The sequence below is a fragment of the Martes martes genome, assembly GCF_963455335.1.
Source record: "Martes martes genome assembly, chromosome: 4".
Lineage (NCBI taxonomy): Eukaryota > Metazoa > Chordata > Mammalia > Carnivora > Mustelidae > Martes > Martes martes.
The window spans coordinates 26,233,619-26,247,379 of NC_137891.1; the positions used below are offsets into that span (position 1 = coordinate 26,233,619).

General features: G+C 33.9%; 1 protein-coding gene across 3 annotated transcripts in view; it reads left to right on the forward strand.

The window, feature by feature from the left end:
* Positions 1-13,761, forward strand: part of CSMD3 (CUB and Sushi multiple domains 3) — a gene marked incomplete at both ends in the record, with an annotated part of 1,233,164 nt that overhangs the window by 1,014,781 nt on the left and 204,622 nt on the right. The window lies entirely within an intron of this gene.

A 13,761-nucleotide genomic window follows, 5' to 3' on the forward strand; every position in this document is an offset into this window, starting at 1 on the left:
GTCATTTCTTTTTTGTTAAGTAAGCTCCATGCCCAGAATGGAGCCCAGTGTGGGGCTTGAACTCAGGACCCTGAGATCAGAACCTGAACTGAGATCAAAAGTCAGATGCTCATGACTGAACCACCCAGGCCCTGCCCCCCCATTTCTATTTTTTACTGTAAATTTCTTTAGTTTTGATTATTTCTTGACCTATTTATTGTGTTCTATTTCTCTGACTACTCTGTGCATTTTCATCGTAGTTCTGCCATTCACTTGCTGGTTACTTTGGTCAAGATACTTACTCATATTTCTTTATTTGAGGAAATAACTAATCCAGCCCAATGGCTTTCTAGCGAGAAACAAGAAATAATTTATTTAGAACATTTATCATAGTTCATGGCATGTACTAAATGCTCAGTTAATTTTAAACTAATATTTGCAGTAACATCACCTCTTTTAGGTAATTTTTTTCTTTTTAACAGCATTTAATATTTTTTTCTATTCACTGTATTTCATGGATCATGGCTCAGAAGACAAGAAATACAATGCTGTGAAATATTTTAGGAAGTACATTTTTAAAATTTGTTGCAGTGATATAAGTAACCAAATAATAGTTAATGAAAAGTAAGGTAACATACACAAAATTATTTATCTATGTAGAGTATTACCTGAGCGGTATATGTTTTTTGTTCACAATGATGTTCTGGTAAGTAAAGGCTTATATTTGATTTTAATTGGTTGAATCTCTCTATGTACTCAAGTGAACTGACTCATTCATTTAAATGATGATATGACCAAAGCAGCCATGTCCTGGCAGAACATAGAATGATATTAGATGTGCATAGATTAGTTGTTTGAGCTCTCAAACCAATAATTAAAGAGAAAAAGTGTAGTATTTAAACAAGCAACGTATGGGCGCCATAATTACCAGATAATCAATTGCTAAGTGAAAATACTGAAAATAGCCTCCCTAAGAGTTAAAGCTGTCACTAAAAATTCCTCAAAATATCAGTAAAATCTCGCCTTTCCACCTAGTATTGCACATCTTTGATGAATAATACTTATATGTATTGGATTATGTAGTCATTTCTCTGTTTAAGAAATTTTCAAGAAAACTTAATCACAACAATTTTGCTAGCTTAGAAAACATGGTTTCATTTTTGCCTACTCTTAATTTCTTAAACTGTATTCATACATTTTTAGAAATGATATTTCATACTTTTAAAATAACTATGTTTTCACATCAGCTCTTTTATTCTTCAATTAAAGATCCTCATGTTTTTAAGAAGCTATGAGTGTGTTGGTATGATGTACATATTTTAAAATTGTCTCCGAACAACTTATTAAAAACTTGAACCTAGCATGGAAGAATAATATTTCCAAAAACACTAGATATGGGTTCACTTAATAACTTCTCATTCTTTTATATCCAAGGTCAATTTTGTAGTTTGTAAAGATTTAAACAGCGTAACATAGGGAAGTCGAGGATAAGCTGTATTATCTCACTTTCCTCTTACCTGAGAATCTTGCAAGCTTTATGGCACTGTGGTCTGGCAGATTGTATATAAACAGATCATAAATCACAGCTGGGGAGGATTTCAGTCACTGGTTCCGTTCCGTGGTGGAAATGTAAGCCAAATGAGCAGATGCCTTGGGGAAAATTTGTATCTAACCAAGATAATAAATTATTCCAAGCTTTGTTTAAAAAATAAGTTCTAAATAATGAAAGTCTTTATACCCAATAAAACAGAAACACCATTGAAATCTAAATTTAACAATTTAACTTTGGAAAGACTATAAATAGTTATTAATTTGATTTGCAAACAGTATTAAAAAGCCATATAATTAATTAAACAAACTGAAAAAAGAAAGTACACTTAAAAAAGAGTAACTTTACCTTTAAATCGCATTGAATGTTTTCTGAAACCTTTAAGAATAATACCTTTAAATCCTTTAAAAAGATGTACTTTGGCTTATTTTTTAATATTTTATATTGTAGGAAAAAGAAAATAGAAAACACAAAGAAAGAGCTTATTTTAAACCACCCATGACTCTACTATTTAGATATACTTAAACATTTAAGCTTTTTTCTTTCTAGTGATTTATGTGAGATTTAATGAAATAGTAAACATAAAATACGTATTATTTTCTACCCACTTTTTTTTGCCAACTTTGTTTTTCCTTATGCTACTAAATATTTCTCAACATCATGATTTTTAATAAGTTGCATAATATTTATTCCATCACCAAGATTTATTTAACCATTTCTATAAGCCTGGACATTCAGATTGTCTCTCCTTCCCACTTTCTTTTTTCCTTTAAAACTACTGTTAGAATAAACACATTTCCCAGAAGAGGAATTGCTAAGTCAGAGGGCATGAACTTTTGAAGCTCCTGATGATACATATTTCTAAATTGCTTCCCAGAAAGGTTTAGTCAATTGCAATCCCACCAGAAAGTATAAGAAATTGCCTACCTCATTGAACTTAATTGCTCTTTTGAAGCAAAGTTTATGCCATCCATCTGATTCAGGCTGGTCAACTACAAATTCAAAAGCATTTCCTATAATTACAGGAAAAAGATATTCAGTAGGAGCCTCATGGGATGCTCATATCCAGATGAACTCATTGAGTTCAGTCCTCAGCTTTGCTGTTTCCAAACCAAGTTTTGACAAGTTCTCTAGGGACTCATGGTCTTCAACCACACTTACAAGATAATGACTGATAAGTCAGATGACATTTTGTTAATTTTCACAAAAGAATGTATGGGCCAAATAGTCTAGAACACTAATTTTAGCAAGCCAGTACACTCTCTCTCTCAATGCACGTCTTGAATCTTAAGATTATTTTTTAGTACAGAATCATTTTATAAAATAATTCAATGATAATAAGTTATAGTTTCAAACTATGACAACCTAAACCATGCTGTTTTGCTATAGGTTATATCCTCACGTTACCTGACCCACAAGTAATTGCTCTTTAACTTTCATTGGGTATCACGTTTCGCTTATAACATCTTAGTTTGGGTGTCTGTCAGTTTGTAAGCCTATATTATATCAATTTTCATTAGGTTGGTATTTTGAAATCATTGTGCTCTCATCCACAAAATTATTTAAAGTGATTATAGCCCGCTGCTTACAACCATCCCACCTTCTTCAGGTTGTTGTTTTGTTTTGTTTTGTTTCTTATCACCTTTCTACTCCAGAAGTAAGATTTTTAAAGCTTCCGTATTCTAGTGTTTCAAACTATATGTGATATGCATTGTTCTGTATACTAATTACAATGTAAGAAAATGCAATTAGTCTTATAGTTTGATAATCTGGTTACTAAATTTGCAGACAGCCTAATGTATAAATCTAGCTTCCATTTTTTTTAATTTAATTTAATTTTATTATTTATTTGTTTTATTTCTTTTCAGTGTAACAGAATTCATTGCTTTTTACACCACACCCAGTGCTCCATGCAATGCGTGCCCTCCATAATACCCACCACCTGGTTCCCCCAACCTCCCACCCCCTGCCCCTTCAAAACCCTCAGGTTGTTTTTCAGAGTCCGTAGTCTCTCATGGTTCATCTCCCCCTCCAATTTCCCTCAACTCCCTTCTCCTCTCCATCTCCCCATGTCCTCGGTTTTATTTGTTATGCTCCACAAGTAAGTGAAACCATATGATAATTGACTCTCTCTGTTTGACTTATTTCACTCAGCATAATCTCTTCCAGTCCCATCCATGTTGATACAAAAGTTGGGTATTCATCCTTTGTGATGGAGACATAATACTCCATAGTGTATATGGATCACATCTTCCTTATCCATTCGTCCATTGAAGGGCATCTTGGTTCTTTCCACAGTTTGGCAACTGTGGCCATTGCTGCTATAAACATTGGGGTACAGATGGCCCTTCTTTTCACTCCATCTGTATCTTTGGGGTAAATACCCAGTAGTGCAATTGCAGGGTCATAGGGAAGCTCTATTTTTAATTTCTTAAGGAATCTCCACACTGTTTTCCAAAGTGGCTGCACCAATTTGCATTCCCACCAACAGTGTAAGAGGGTTCCCCTTTCTCCACATCCTCTCCAACACACGTTGTTTCCTGTCTTGCTAATTTTGGCCATTCTGACTGGTGTAAGGTGGTATCTCAATGTGGTTTTGATTTGAATCTCCCTGATGGCTAGTGATGATGAACATTTTTTCATGTGTCTGATAGCCATTTGTATGTCTTCATTGGAGAAGTGTCTGTTCATATCTTCTGTCCATTTTTTGATATGATTATCTGTTTTGTTTGTGTTGAGTTTGAGAAGTTTATTATAGATCCTGGATATCAACCTTTTGTGTGTACTGTCATTTGCAAATATCTTCTCCCATTCCGTGGGTTGCCTCTTTGTTTTGTTGACTGTTTCCTTTGCTGTGCAGAAGCTTTTGATCTTGATGAAGTCCCAAAAGTTCATTTTCACTTTTGTTTCCTTTGCCTTTGGAGACATATCTTGAAAGAAGTTGCTGTGGCTGATGTCGAAGAGGTTACTGCCTATGTTCTCCTCTAGGATTCTGATGGATTCCTGTCTCACGTTGAGGTCTTTTATCCATTTCGAGTTTATCTTTGTGTACGGTGTAAGAGAATGGTCGAGTTTCATTCTTCTACATGTAGCTGTCCAGTTTTCTCAGCACCATTTATTGAAGAGACTATCTTTTTTCCACTGTATATTTTTTTCTGCTTTGTCGAAGATTATTTGACCATAGAGTTGAGGGTCCATATCTGGGCTCTCTACTCTGTTCCATGGTCTATGTGTCTGTTTTTATGCCAGTACCATGCTGTCTTGGTGATCACAGCTTTGTAGTAAAGCTTGAAATCAGGTAACATGATGCCACCAGTTTTATTTTTGTTTTTCAACAAAAATAGCGATTCGGGGTCTCTTCTGATTCCATACAAATTTGAGGATTATTTGCTCCAGCTCTTTGAAAAATATTGGTGGAATTTTGATCAGAATGGCATTAAAAGTATAGATTGTCTAGCTTCCATTTTTAATAGACATAGGACACCGTATAAGTTTCTTAACCTCTACAGACCTCAGATTCCTCACCTATAAGATGAAGATAATACTCTTACAGAGTTATTAGGAGTTATTACAGAGTTATTACAGAGTTATTAGGAGAATTCCCTGCATAAAGTAATTATATACTAGTACCCAGGATATAAAAAATGCTCAGTAAATTACATATACAACATATATTCACATCTATCTATATATATGTTGTATATGTAATTTATCTCTTCTCAACTTAAAAAATATATTCTTAGTCATGTTAAGAGTATATTACTAATTGGGTAAATCTGGAGAATATTCCTTTTAGAACTTTAGAAAAAAATGAAGATGTCTACAAGCCTTACTACATAATTTTATTTTAGAAAAGTCATAAGATATGAGACAGGTATATGGATATTGAACAGAAAGTGGCAGAATATCATTACTTGCAATTGATACAATTCCATATTAGAAAATTGAAAGAAATCAAATGAAGCTTTTAAAAGGTAATAAAACTGACTGAATAAAAGATAAATATGCATTGGCTTTTCTATATAACAGTAATAACTAGGAAGAAATATAGTTAAAATAAGTTAGTACTCACATGGATTCCTAAGAAGCTTCTGAGTAAAAGATTTCCAAACTCTGTCATTAAGCTTTTTTTAAACCTGAATTCTAAGGCTCAGATGCTAATGAATTAATTACAGCATGTAATATGATTAGCTTTTACTTTTTCAAAGAATGCTGATTAAATGTCTTAAAGAAGATTTCAGTATAGATTAAGAGATAAAATATACCATACATATAACTGATGGAAAGTGGTGAACACCTTTAAAAAAATACCATATAGTATATAATGGAAACTAAAAAACACGGGAGATGTTGGACTGGGATTTGAATGGCTTATAATATCTTCCAATCTTCAGGTGAATCTAGAAAGACAGTCCAAAAGTTGGGACTTTTTTTAAGTGTTTTAAGTCAGGAAATAAGTTTACCAAAAAGTAAGATTTTTTTTTCCCCCTAAGAGAAAATTGAGAAGACTGGTGTAATTTCTGGGAACCATTTATGGAGGGAATAATTAAAGGACAGAGAACAGTTCAAGAGAGACCTACTGGCCAGGGAGCTTCCTAGGAAATAGTAAGAATGAATGGGAAGAAAATGCATGGAGACCAATTTTTGTACACTGTAGGAGAGGATACTTCCTGGTATCTCAAGGATTCTGCCTGGGTTACATTTTAATCCCTGTGTGCCCTTCACTAAAGCCAGTGAATGGGAAATTTTGATTTATTTACACTGATTAAGGTTACCCCTTAGACTGGGTGTAGCCAGTCCCGCCCAAATTACATGGGTTGCAATGCAAAAGGAAAAAAAAAAAAAATTCAAGGTACACTTTAAGAAAAATAAATGCGAAGGGATCAAGAGTACAAACAAAGCATATCCACTCTGCATATAGATCCCTGATCCCAGAGATCCCCTTCAGTTCCTAACAAAGAACATCTTGACTATTCACCCCTCTTAATTCACTCCAGATTTAACATTTTTTCAGGGTGCCTGGGTAGCACAGTCTGTTAAGCATCTGACTCTTGGTTTCAGCTCAGCTTACAGTCTCAGGGTTGTGATTTTAGGGAGGTGATCTCAGGGTCATGGAATCAGACCTGCTTCCAGACCCTGCTCTGCCTCAGTACAGATTCTGCTAAAGTCCCTCCAGCTTTCTCTGCCCCTCCACCATTCACATGCACACACTCTCAAATAAGTAAATAAATACATAAATCTTCAAGTTCTTTGAAACACTTTAAAAACGTTTACAAACGTATGAAGTAAATTAAAATTTGATAAATTACAATTTTCAAAGTATGTATTTATTACAGAATTAAGCTGTTGACCTTACATAACTGTTTCTACCTTTTGTGGATTCTCAGAAATATTTGTTGAATATTTTTAGTGGAAGTTAAAAATACTGTAAATAAATTTTTAAAAAATTAAAAGGGAGAAATTTCACATATATAGTAACTGTTAGCATTTTCTATTATAAAATAATTTGTAGAGACTTGCAAAATAACCACAGAATAAAATCTAAAACTATAAAGATCAAGGAATCTTCAAAAGCTTTTCATTCTGAAGCCTTGATGCCATAGGTAGAAAATGGATGAACTGCTCTGTTTTAGTATGTCGTAAACACAACTTTAAAGTCGTCCGTTTCTGGGCATAAATCTTCAAATGCCCTTAGCAATATATCTTAAAGTGTGAACCACTTGCATAAGAATTATTTGGGGTGCTGAATTAAAATGAATATTCTTTTATGCACACTTAAGTTTGAGGGTGTCCTGATTTACAAGTCCTGTTCCATGTGTTTGGTTCTTGGCACTTCCAAGTGTCAATCGTAGAGGGCCTCTATGTTAGCGTTCTTGCCCTATTGAATAATAGTTTTTGATGTTTTCTAAAAATATCTGTGCTTGTGTAAGGAAGACAGTTTGTTACTGAGCATGTTTTGGGCGGACACAAAATAACCTAATGAGTTGAGAATGCAAACCATGTCTTTAGACCACTGAGTTTTAAATGCTGGTCTTAACCCTTCTAAGCTAAATGTACTCTGAGAGTTCAAGGATCTCTCTGAGTCTCAGTTGACTCAAAAGTAAAATAGAAAAAAGTTAATTAATTAATTAATTAATTCTAAGTTTTAGAAAATCTCCACAGAGAAAAATAATACGTGTTTATCTCTCTTCAGAATTGCTTAAGAGAAGGTTATGTTGTGGTAAGGTACTAAGAGAACTTAGCATGAGATCTACTCTCTTAAAATTTTAAGTGCCGAATACAGTAGTTAACCATAAACAAGTGTTGTTCTGCAGATCTATAGAACATATTCATATTGCAACACTGAAACTTTATACCTGTTAAACATCCACTCAGCATTTGCCTCTCTCCCAGTGTTGGGCCACCACCATTCCCGTATCTGTTTCTGTGAGTTTGCCTAATAGTTCATACAAGTGGTATCTTGCAATATTTGTCCAGAAAAGCTTTTAATCATATATTTTCTGTTATAAAAGGTCTAACCAATGTTGAAATTAAAGTTGTTACTTCACCATGATCAAAAACTTTATCAGACTCTTTAAGGGCAGTTTTGTAGTCTCCACTACGTGAAAGAAGGAACTGAAATGATAAGCACTAGCTTATGAAATTTACACTTGACTTTGGAACATGATTTCATAAAAAATAGTATCATCTTAAGGTTAGCTGCCGTTAGGCTAATACCACATATATCTTATCACAGGAAAATGACTATGTGTTTTCTTCCAGAAAGGATTATTTTTTTCCTCTCTTCTTTGCAATGTCTAGTGTTGAACTGTTTTCTTTGTAAACATTAGCTAATCTTAATATAATATGCTTATTTTTGAACTGTTTAATTTGTAAAGATTAGCTCATCTTAATATCATGTTTATTTTTGTATAATCATATGTAGTTAGGTATAATTCACATGCAATAATTTTTTTTATTTTAACCATATGGTTAGATATAATTCACATGTAGTGAATTCACCTATAGTTAAGTATACAGCTCAATGACTTTTAACAAGTGTGTGCACTTTGTAACTATTAGATCAATATAAAGAACATTTTCGTTAAGAAATTTCTGCCAAACTTAAAAAAAGGTAGCTGGGTATTTCACCTGCAAAATGAATTTATTTGTGAATAGCAGGGGAATTGCTACTCAAGACAAGCAAACTATGGCAAACCATAGGCAAGTTCTAAGAGACAAAGCAAGGTCAGCTTTTAATAGGTTTCAGGAGGAAATTGAGGGGAGTTGTTTGAACAAAACTCAGTGGAGAAAGAGTTCTTGGCTGTGGCAGTTTCTTTCCCTACAAGAGGTGGTTAGTGTGTTGCTGGGGAAGGAATTGATCTTCCTTCTCCTTCCTGGTTGTGCAGGCTGCAAGGAGTGGTGTGGTAGGTGTGTGAGAGCGTCCCCTTTAGGGATGTCTGGCTCTTTTAAATGAGGATTCCTTTACTTGCTGTCTTTCTTTCCCATTTACTTGTTTTCATAGTTCCCTTGTGCCCCTTTGCTATTAATTACCCCAAGTCTTCCTGTCTCCCCTAGAAACCACTTTTGTGATTTTTATCACTATAAATTAATTTGGTCTTTCCTGAAAAATAGAGATGAAGTATTACCATATGTACTCGTTCATAACTGGCTTTTTTTGTTCCACATAAAGTTTTTAAGATTCATTCACATTAAAAAAAAAAAAAAAGATTCATTCACATTATTGTGTGCAACAGTAGCTTGGTCTGTGTTTTTGTTTGTCTAATTGCTGAGTAGTATTCCATTGTATAAGGTATTTATCTAAAATATTTTCTTCTCAATGGACGTTTGAGTAATTTCTAGTTTGGACCTATGATAAAGTGGCTGTGAACATTGTTCTTTGAATCATTTTGTAGTCATATGTCTTCATTTCTCTTGGGTTAATACCTATTAACAAAGTTACTGGATCCCGGGTTAGGCATTTGTTAACAATCAAAAAAATTGCCAAATAGTTTTCCAAAATAGTTTCATTTTACATTCTTGATAACCATGAGATGATTTGTCCCACATGCTCACGAATATTATCAGCATTTTTTATTTTCAACCATTCTGTATGTTGTACGTATACTTCATTTTAGAACTTTTTTTCACTAATTTTTTATAAGCTGGAAGTAATAATTCATGTTGAATAAATCATCAAAACTATGTGAAACTGATGCATTTAAAAATACTTATTCAGTTCTACTACATGGTAATGCAGTATGATTCTGAGAAAGTTACTTAATCTCTTTATCTTCCTTTTTCCTTTTGGAAAATGGGGATAAGTATGCTTCCTGCCTCACAGGGATATGAGGATTAAATAAGTCAACATATATAAAGTGCTTAGGACAGAATCTGGCATATAGTAAACATTGAATAGCACTATTAATATTATTAATAATAACAAATATAATGAATAAATCCTATTGAAACTACTGTTATTATTAAGGGGCAGATATTTTTGCTAACCGTTGAGAGAAGAATGGTTATCAAAACCAGATGTTACTTGTTCTTATGAAGATTATCTTCACTGGACCTAATATAGCTGATTTGAATATAAAGAAAGATGTAAATATAAAGCATTATTCCTTTTCATCTTAGCTTTTTCCATATTCATATGAAAATAGATCAGCCAAAAGACAGAAAAGAGAAAAAGAAAAAAACTATATGTTTACCATACATAATTAATAAATGGTATAAGTAGCAATTCATGTAAAGATTAATATTTTACATTTATCCCATATTTTCAAAACTATTGATAAGACATATTTTGCCTAAAAAAATATATATTTTACCTTAATTACCTCCTAGAAATTTAATTTTTCTGAACTATGTGCTCTTTTATCCTCAAAAGATTCTATTTCTCAGACTTTAATGGTAGCATTCATTCTTTTCCTTCATATTTGGACTTGGCTAATTGGCATTAAATAATTGTGAGGTAACTTACTTCAAAATAATCACTTGCTACTCCATGTCTAGTTACTACGTGTGAATGTCATGAATAAGGGTCAGACCTATTCATTTTACATCTCTGTATGTTCTTAATAGCTCTGGCATTTAGTGATGGAAGAAGAGCATTTACTTAGCATCACTGTCCTCAGCCCTCTGCTAAGCACTTTACATACATTTTCTAAATAAATCCATATCTAAATGCCTGACACCGGGTGGGCACTCAGTAAGTAAGATTAGAGAGTGAAGGGCAAAGAAAAAGGGAAAGGGAAATTATGTTATTAGGATAGAGAATAAAATAATGCATCACAGAGACCCCCAAATGCAGAGGCGTAAACAAAATTGAGGGGTTTTTTTGGTTGTTCTTTATTGAGATACAATTGATACAGAGCATTATATTAGTTTCAGGAGTACAGTGTAATGATTCAGCATTTGTACACATTGCAAAATGGTAACTATGATAAATCTAGTTACCTCCATCAACATTCAAAGTTAAAGTATTTTCTTCTTGTGATGAGAGCTTTTAAGATTTACTCTCTTCGCAACTTTCAGTTATGCACATAATATGAATATAGCCACCATGTTGTATGTTACATCCCCATGACTTATTTATTTTATAGCCAGCATTTTGTACCTCATGAAACCCTTCACCCATTTCACCTACCCCTAACTTCCCCTTTCCACTGGCAGCCACCATTTTGTTCCCTTTATGTTTTATTTTGTTTGTTTGTGTTTGTTGTGTTTTATTTTTTAGATGTCACATATAAGTGAGATCATATAGTATTTGTCTTTGTCATACTTATTTCACTTAGCATAATACTGTAAGGTCTATCCATGTTGTTGCAAATAGCACAATCTCATTCTTTTTTATGACTGAGTGATATTCCATTACACACACATACACACACTCACTCCATTTCTTTATCCATTCATTTATTGATTATACACTTAGATTGTTTCAATGTCTTGGTTGTTGTAAATAATGCTGCAGTGAACTTAAGTGGTGCATATGTTTTTTTGAATTAGTGTTTTCATTTTCTTTGAATAAATGTCCAGAAGTAGAATCACTGGATTGTATGGTAGTTAGTACTATATTTAATTTTTTTGAGAAACGTACATACTGTTATCCATAGTGGTAAACTAGAGTATCATCTTACATAGTAAACAGAAATTAACTGGAATGGATTAAAGATTTGAACGTAAGACCCAAAACCTATAAAACTCCTAGAAGCAAATACAGGTTGTAAGCTCATGGACATTGTTCTTGGTGATGATATTTTGGATCTGACTCCAAATGCAAAGGCAACAAAAGAAAGAAAAACAAATACATCAAACAAAAAACTTCTGCATTGCAGAAGAAACTCAATATGGAAAAACAACCTACCAAATAGGAGAAAATATCTGCATATTGTATATCTGATAAGGGATTAATATCCAAAATATATAAAGAATTCATACAACTCAATACCAAAAAAAAAAAAACCCCAAACAGTCCAATTTTTTAAAAAGAGCAGAAAAATCTGATTAGACTTTTTAAAATGTTTACAGATGACCAAAAGGCACATGAAAAGATGTTCATCACTAATCATTGCAAATCATAACCATAAGGAGATATCATCTCACTCCTGTTAGAGTGGCTATTATCAAAAAGATAAGAGATAACAAGTTTTGGTGAAGACGTGGAGAATAGAAATCCTTGTACACCTTGGGGGGCGGGGGCAGAATGTACATTGGTACAAAATAGAAGTCTGTTTCTCTGTTATATAAAAGTCCCATGGTAGACAAGGCCTGCAGGGCTACTTTGTTCTGACATCCCTTAGGCCAGGCTGTTGGCCTTATCTGCATGGTTGAATCTGACCCACATGCATTACATTTGCATTCCCATTTGTGGGAAAGATGGATGAAAGGGAGGCAAGTCATTTCCTTTTAAAGAAGAGACACAGGGGTGCCTGGGTGGCTCAGTGGGTTAAAGCCTCTGCCTTCGGCTCAGGTCATGGTCCCAGGGTCCTGGGATCAAGCCCTGCGATCAAGCCCTGCATCGGGCTCTCTGCTCAGCAGGGAGCCTCCCTCCCTCTCTCTCTCTCTCTTCCTGCCTCTGCCTACTGGTGATCTCTGTCTGTCAAATAAATAAAATCTTAAAAAAAATAAAGATGAGACACAGAGCTCAAAGTCCATTGACTGATGAATGAATAATGAAGATGTGGACACACTCACACACACACACACACACACACACTCACACACACACTGGACTATTACTCAAACATAGAAAAAAAAATGAGATCTTGCCATTTACAATAACATGGATGGAGCTAGAGTGTATTATGCTATGTGAACCAAGTCAGTGAGAGAAAGACAAATTCCATATGATTTCACTCATATGTGGAATTTAAAAAATAAAACAGATGAACATGGCGGGAGAGAAAGAGGCAAACCCTAAAGCTGACTCTTAACCATAGAATACAAACTGAAGGTTGCTAGAGGGGCAGTGGGTGGGGGAATAGGTTAAGTGGGTGATGAGTATTAAGGAGGGCGCTTGTTGTGATGAGCCCTGGGTGTTGTATGTAAGGGGTGAATCACTAAATTCTACTCCTGAAACTAATATTACACCATATGTTACTAAGTAGAATTTAAATAAGAACTTGAAACAAAACAACATAAATAAAGATGAGACAGGAAAGTTGTAATCATCACTTCTGCTGATTATCTAGTAGTGAGCACTAAGTCGTAAAACTACCTTAGGTTGAAGAGATCCCCTAAATGGAGTTTCTACTGGATTGCCATATGCCCTATTAAAAATTAAAACAACAAAGGAAAGAAATGACACTGGAGATACTAAATTGTCTCGGCTACAGGCAAAAGGAGGAAAAGGTAAGAGTGAAGGAAAGATATCTCTCTGAGATGTGTCAAAGCCGTAATATTTAGTTGGAGATATTGAAGCTCAGAGAGTTAAGAAATTTACAGATCACCTTACACTTAGTAAGTAACAGAGCTGACATGACAATTCAGGTATTGCAGTGCTGTTAGAAATGTTGATTATGTCTCTAAGCCCTGTACTCTTCCAACTGCATCTCATGCCTCTGTAAATGTTACTTGAATGTATAAATAAACAGTTTATTTAAAATATTTATACAGATTATGTACATTTATGCTATCATTGAAAGAATTGTTCCAATCTCCAAAGTGGAATTATTATTTTAAAACTATATTATCCCATGTCTTATTTTTCAAAATGTTTACAGATACAGAATATCATTATCACTGCA